The sequence below is a fragment of the Homarus americanus genome, unplaced genomic scaffold (assembly GCF_018991925.1).
Source record: "Homarus americanus isolate GMGI-L3 unplaced genomic scaffold, GMGI_Hamer_2.0 scaffold6317, whole genome shotgun sequence".
NCBI lineage: Eukaryota > Metazoa > Arthropoda > Malacostraca > Decapoda > Nephropidae > Homarus > Homarus americanus.
In genome coordinates this window covers 1,105,667-1,112,807 of record NW_024730668.1, presented here as the reverse complement: position 1 = coordinate 1,112,807, position 7,141 = coordinate 1,105,667, and positions in this window count along the sequence as shown.

Sequence of the window (7,141 nt, the reverse complement as noted above, 5' to 3'; positions counted from 1 at the left end):
TTACTTGTTGAAGCAGTGATAACATTACTGCATAACGTCACCACCACAAAGGATTCACCATCAAACGTAAATCAAATTGTTGAGTGCAAATATTGACACCAAGAATGACTCTCGGGTATTCTTCATTTTGTAATATAACTTATATAGCGAAAGGTATATATTCATTCAGTAGAATCATCATACAAATTGACAGTAATTTGGCATGTAGAGTACAGTACATAGACAACAGGATGTAAAGAAGGATCCAGATCAAATTTAGGTGGGGCATGATACTGTAATAATAATAAATAATAATAAAATTTACTCAGTAAATTTATCGTATAGATTTAAAATTGGATAAACGTGTTATAGACTGCAATTATACAGTTCAGTTCAGCATGAATAGATTATAGAGATAATACAGTATAGGTATACAGTATAGGTATACAGTAAAATCGTTACACACTGGAAGAAAGCGTAAAATTTTGGTACACATACTATTTACTTTTGCTTTTATCTTCACCACTAAACATCAAAATCGGTAAACTTTTTTAATATTTATTAATTTCTTAGCGTTGTCAGTTGACATAGGCGTCACTTTTGATATCATAACTACTTTTAGCACATTTTGCATTTAGCAAATTTCCCATGACACTTGGGGAAGGAATGACCATCATTTGTAAGGATTCGAATACAAATGAAGAATAGCCTGTGGGGTTATGAGATATTGGTTCACACTCGGGATGGGATAGAGAAAGGAAACTCACAATGTGCTCACTGTATACATATTGTATTGGATGTACAATGCAGCTTGTTGCTGGGTAGGCAGCATGGTAACAAACGTTGAGTAGAGAGAGCTGGTTGGTGAGGGTGCCCAGAGTGAGGACACGCGGCTTGGGGGACGCCAAGGTCGCCGGCAGGAGCAGGAGCTGCCAGGCTGGCGCAGAGGAGGAGGTGTTGCTTGCTGGTGGCAGTGAGTAGAAAGAGGCTGGTCACAGCGGTGTCAGGTCTGTCCGGTCTTGCGGGGTAGGCGTGGGTAGATAGTTGACCCCCGCCTGTCGGCGGCACTGGAGGCGTAGGCTGGGGAATTCGAGAAGGTTCGGCTACTCAGCGACAAACGGCGCCTGTAGAGGAATCCACTACAAGCCCACTCCCATGGAAGCACACACTCACCGCCCAGTTGATTTGAATGTAATTTTTGTCATTGCGTGAGTAGCCACGTCTGGCAACTCACGGGTATATAAACCCCTGCGAGGAGGAGATTCAGCCTTCCTTGACGCCCTCCAAATTTGTCTCAGGTATGTAAGCCAGTGTTCCCCGATATAGCCATTCAGTTTAACTTAGTCAATTTTGTGAGTATCCGTGTTCATGTTGTAACAGTGAAATTGTCATTTACTCAGTGTAAATGTCGTCTGTCGTTGCTAGACGAAAGATTGTTTGTGATTGAGTCATCATCATGCCTTCCCTTGACGCTTCTCCAAATTTATCTCAGATCCAGTGTGTGGGTTATTTGAACACCCCACCGACTGCCCAGAGTCGGTGGATACCTAACAGTTAGCTGTAGTGGACGATGTCGCCGACTCGGCAGGATTCAAATTGCTCCAGTCTGCATTCTGGGAAGTAGATCCTAGGCTCTCGCCACGTGTTAAACTACCACCAATCATAACAGCGGTCGTCAGTTGGAGACGCCAGTGTTCTACCCTGGGACACTCCTGGAAGTTATATGGTCCACAGTGTTTGTTGTACTGTATATGTTTGGGGATAATTAACGGAATATAATTATCCCATGTTGGGTAGTGAATCCATGTAAATTGTTGGTATCAGTAATAACGTGTTGTGTTGTGAGTGCATCCTCCATATGTACTAACAACAGTCTAGTGAAGGTATCAGATGTAAGTTTGTCTTGTAATGTAATGTAATGTCATGTATCACTAGTAATGTTGTAAGAAGCGAGAGTATCTGATTGGAGTTGCAGCTGAGAAGCCAAGGAGTTGATCCTGGTAGCTGTATGTAATGTACCACCAGTAATGTTGTAGAAGCCAGGGTATCTAAGTGAATTGCAATGGAGTAAAGCCAAGGGGTCTGAACCTTGGAGTTGTATGTTAATGACATCTTTTTCCCTACTTTGATTTCATATTAATAAACCATTTCTTAGAGAATATTAGGGGTATTTCTTTTTCCCAGTATCCACCTTTATTTTGTCCAAGTGACCTTGATACCAGAATTACAGTACCCATGTGCCTACCCTAGCCATGCTACCAAAGGTCTGAGGTGTTGAAGGAACTATGAAATAAACTATTTAGACAAAACACTTGAAGGAACTAAGACAGAGAGAGAAGTATAAAATAAGAATATAAGGGAGGAAGAAAATCTCCGCCCTTAGTGGTGGCAGCGTGTTTGCCGCCCTTAATGGTGGCCTCGGTGGTTCAGTGGTAGAGCCCCCGCCCTTACACTCTGGGCTTTGGAATGGGCTGTATATCTGCCTTCTTCCATTCCGGTGGAAGTCTCTGTGCTATCCACGAAGCATTGATGACTTGTAGCAAAGCCTCGTGCCCGGCTTCTCCGGCATGGGAAAGCATGGAGTAGGTTATCCTGTCGGCCCCTGGTGCTGTGTCCTTGCTTCATTTTATCGACTTCTGGAGTTCTTGCTGGTTGAAGGGTCTGTCGGTGTCATCTTCAACATTGCAGGCCTCTTCGATCATCTGGAGTCTGGTCTGTCGCAGACGCTGTTGTGTCTCCTCCGCATGTCTCGGTCGGTTTTTCGTTGCTGCTCGGTCGGAGAAGAGTTTTGCAAGTCTCTCGGCTTCCTCTTCTGGGTTGGGATGGGTTGGTGGTGGTGGTGTTGCCTTCCCAGATGCCCTTCGGATCTGGGCCCACATTTTGCCGAGGGAGGTGTGCTCGTTCAGTTCGGAGCACCACTTGAGCCAGCTTGCACTTTTGATTTCTTCCTTCTCTTCCCTGGTATCCTTGACTATGTCTTGCAGGAGATGGCTGTTTGTGTAAATGGGATGTCTTCTGTAGTTTCTTCGGGCCATGTTCACTCTGTGGTTGAATTCTTTCACCCTGGGACAGTAGTACCAGTAATCCTTGTACTGTCTTGATGTATGTTTTGTTTTTGGAATAGCCTCTTCTGCCGCTTGGTGAAAGGCCTCGACCAACTGTTGGTGGAGGGTTGTCTCGTCCATTGGTGCTGCACCAGCCGGCTGTGATTTGGCGCGCCTTTTAGCCAGGTGTTTCCTATAGAGTTCCCAGTCCGCCTTTTGGGTATTGTATCTCCATCTCGGCGGGGGGTGGAGTGGGAAGTTTGTTCACGTTCAGTGTTGTTAGGGTGGCAAAGTGGTTGCTGGTCAGCGTGGGGTGTAGCTGCCAGGAGGCCGAAGGCTGTAGTGCACTGGAGACGAAGGTTAGATCTAGCCTTCCTCCCCTAATGCGGGTGGGCTCTCGGGTGTTTAGAAGGATGATCTCGGGTGTGTCTTGAAAGCTGGTGCATAGGTGTAGGCCGTCTTCATTTGTGGGGCTTACCGAGCTTAGGAAGGGATGATGTGCATTGAAATCCCCTCCAATGAGTGTGGCGTGGTCAGCGGTCGAAGCGAATAATTGAGTCACCTCCAGTGAGCCCCTTGGGTTCTTGTAAATGTTGTGGACAGTTATTTCCCGTTCTTGGAGGGTTACTTTGACGGCCTGTGTTTCAATGTTTTCCCCACATGGCAAATGCTGCATGACCTCGGAGGAGGGTATGCTCGACTTGACCAAGATCATACATCCTCTTGTCGACGCCTGCGTGAAATGCCTCCTGTATGTCTTGTAGCCACTGAATTTGAAACAGCGGTGTTCTTGTAGGAGTGTTTCTTGTAGCAGTATAATGTCAAGCTTGTCCTTGGCTGCTGCTTCTTGCAGGAGGTGTTTCTTGTTTTTGATGCCCTGAGCATTCCATGAAAGGATGTTCAGGGGGCTGGTGTTTTCCACCACTGTTTCATCAAAGACTTCTGGTGATCCTCGATGGATATATTCAGGTCTGATTCCGACTGGATCAAATTCATATCGTCTTGTTCTGTGGTGGTTTTTGCCTTCTGGGCCGTGGTTCGGTTCAGGGGAGCTGAAACGTCCAGTTTCTTTCTGGGAGCTGACGGTATCTTTGGTTCCCTGGTGGCCTTTTTCGGTGTCGAGTGACCTAGGCTGTCACTCGTGTGGGGAGCCAGCATGGTGTCGTCCACTGAGGTGGCTGGAGCTGTGGCGACTTGCCCGGGGACGCTCCCCATGAGTATTTAGAGCTGTGTAGGCTGGATCTTGTGGCCCAATAGTCCAATTAGGCCCTCCGCGAAGGTTGTTAGTACCTTGGCTAGGTCTGATACTGTATCATTCCTTCTGGTGCCTTGGTGTGTGCTTTTTTTTTCTTTTTCGTAGTTGTTGTCGTTGTCTGCTGCTTGGGGGTCTGTGGTGTGCCTGTAGGGAGGCCAGGAAACTGGGCTGCACTTTGGGTGTTGACCGGTTGAGGGGGTTGGCTTTGTTGTTTTTGCTTTTGGGTTCCCCACACGAAGGTACTTGTTGGAGCTGGTGTGCAAGCGGTGGGGGCCGGTCTTGCTGCTGGTCGGTTTGCCCGGACCCTCTTTGTCCTCTCTGAGCATCCAGGGTTCCAGGCGTGGTGTTTGCCCCTGCAGTTGGCACACTTGGGGGCAGTTTTTTCCCCATTCTTCAACTTGGTGAGGCAGGAGTGTGTGCCGTGCTTCTGCGCACAGACGGCGCAGATTTCCTTGTATGTGCACCTCGTCTGATGGTGCCCATATTTCTGGCATCTGAAGCACCGCAGGGGCTCCGGAACAAAGGGCCTCACTTCGTAGATCCCCCAGGTTTTGAGGTCTATGGTGCTGGGTAGTGGACCGTAGTGCGTTATGAGCACTTGTTTTGTGGTGGCCGTCTTGACGGTCGTGGGAGAGCATCTCTCGGCTTTTAGGATCTTCGGATGGTTCTCCAGGGGTTCGAGGGGTAGCTCCTTTGGGTATCGGAGGACTACCGACTTCATCAGTTTCTGGGCGGGGTCCAGCTTGGTTGATGCAACGGTGGTGGTGTTTTTCAGGTAAGTGCCGAGGGTGGTGGCGGAGTCCTTGTCTTCGGGGTGAATAATCATCTCCCCCTTTAGGTTGGGCCGCACTGAGAACTTGGCCAGTGGATTTTGTTTCTCCATCTCTGTGATGGCGGCATATGTCGTTTTCATGTCCGTTTTCGAGATCCGGAATTTTGGCAGTGTCGTTGGGGGCGAGCTGGTGCTGTTGATGGGTGCCCCTTGGGCTGCTAGACCGATTTCGTTTTCCGAAAAAGCATGTCGGCGTTTTTTGCTTTCAACCTTCGTCCAGTTGTCGTCCTCAGTGGCGGTGGCAGTGGTGTGGATGGCGTTGTTCTTGGTTTTCAGGGCATCGTGGAAGGCCCGCAGCTGGTCCGCTTTCTCTGTGCAGAGCCTGTCGTGGTTCGGGTAGTCGTGTTGGCGGTTCAGGCGGGGGTCGCAGTTAGGAGGGCGTAGGCACTCCATAACCGGTGGTTAAGTGGTGTTTTCTTCTTCTTTGGAGGTTTTCTGTTGTTCAGAGCCTGCCTATTCCGGTTGAGTAAGTAGCAGAGGAATTTCAACACTCTCCACATGCACTTGATGGCCGGGTGGTCGTAGAGTGGTTCCTGAGCTTCTCTTCCGGAGCCCCGTTTGGGGAAACCTACTTCCTAGTGTATATGACTGCTCACTTATAGACGTGAGCTAAGTGTGCCTATTGTGTAAGGATGAGGATTGCTACCCTCTTTCCAGGTGGACCTGCACGATCACGGTTTTCCTGGAAAGACTCGGCAGAGGGATGGGTTCTTGCTCCAACCCCCTTTCGTGTTCACAATCTCCTGGGAGGGAGGTGAACAGCTACAGGGGGGGTCCGCAGAACGAATACACTTTTGAGGGTGCAGGTCCCTAGGCTAGAGCGAAAAAATGAAAAATAGTAGTAGAAGGAAAAGAGCTCAAACCACGTCGGGAATATCACGCTATTGCTGCTCTCCAGCTGGAGTGTGGGTCACTCTCACCACCAGTGGGGAGGGCAAACTAATGTTCGATAAACCGAAAATGCTTGTGAGATGTTGTCGACGATGTTAGTGGCGGATGGTCCTTTCAGGAAAGTTGGCCAACAATGGCAGCTCCGGGTCCGGCAGTCGAGTGACCTTCACGGTTCAAGTTTAGAAGCTCAAAAAAAGTTGTTGGTAGCGAAAGGCAGAGCGGGGAAGATGACAGAGAAGGTGCAGGAGGTTAGGAAGGGAATTGTAGTGGGAGAGTTAGTGCAGTGGCTTTACACGACTGCGTTTATTTGGTTAGCGCATAGCTCACGTATTTGGTTTTGTCTGTGTTGGGTGTGTGATCCTCGGGTCACCACTCCTCCGGATTGTGTTAGTTCCAAGTTTAGAAGCTCCAACAACTTTCCCTGAATACGAATTCGCAACTTTTCGATTTACAACAGGTACCTACTTTACTGCTAGGTAAACAGGGACCAAGGGGGCTAGGAAGAGTGTCCAAACAACTTCCGCTTGCCCGGGAATCGAACCCGTGACATCTTGCTTGCAAGGCAAGAGCGGTACCGCTTCTACCACCTTCACGGCTGTTGTTGTTGTTGAAATTGTCGGACCGTAGTCCGACACGGGCCCTTGCCTATAGGCGGCCCGTTCGGTGATTCCGGCTGGAGCAGCCAGACAGGATTGGGATTAGAGGTTGTCCTACCTGTAGATATGGAAGGATACTGCAGGTTGCAAGTGAGAGCGGACCCCCGATCAGTGGACGCTTACCACCAACCCCCACTCTTGGACGTGGTCAGTTTCGGAGTGGCGCGCCCCCCGAACTGGGGTCTGCACTTGTTGGGAGAGGATACTTTCTAAGCTATCTGGGTGGTGGGTATCGTGTGATGACCCGGAGAAGGTGGTGAATGTGGTTTGTTTGGGCCTTTCGGGTTAGAGTGGCTGCTGGTGTTGTGTGTGCTTCTTGGGAGTTTTGAGTTCTGTTTCGGAGGCTTTGTGTGACTTCGCAGTCGAGGAGATAGTGTTCAAGTGGGTTGGCTGCTGGCTCCTGACAGTAGGTGCATTCCATGACGTCATTTCCGATCATCTGCCAGGAGCACTTGTACCCTAGTCGTAGTCGATGAACACGAAA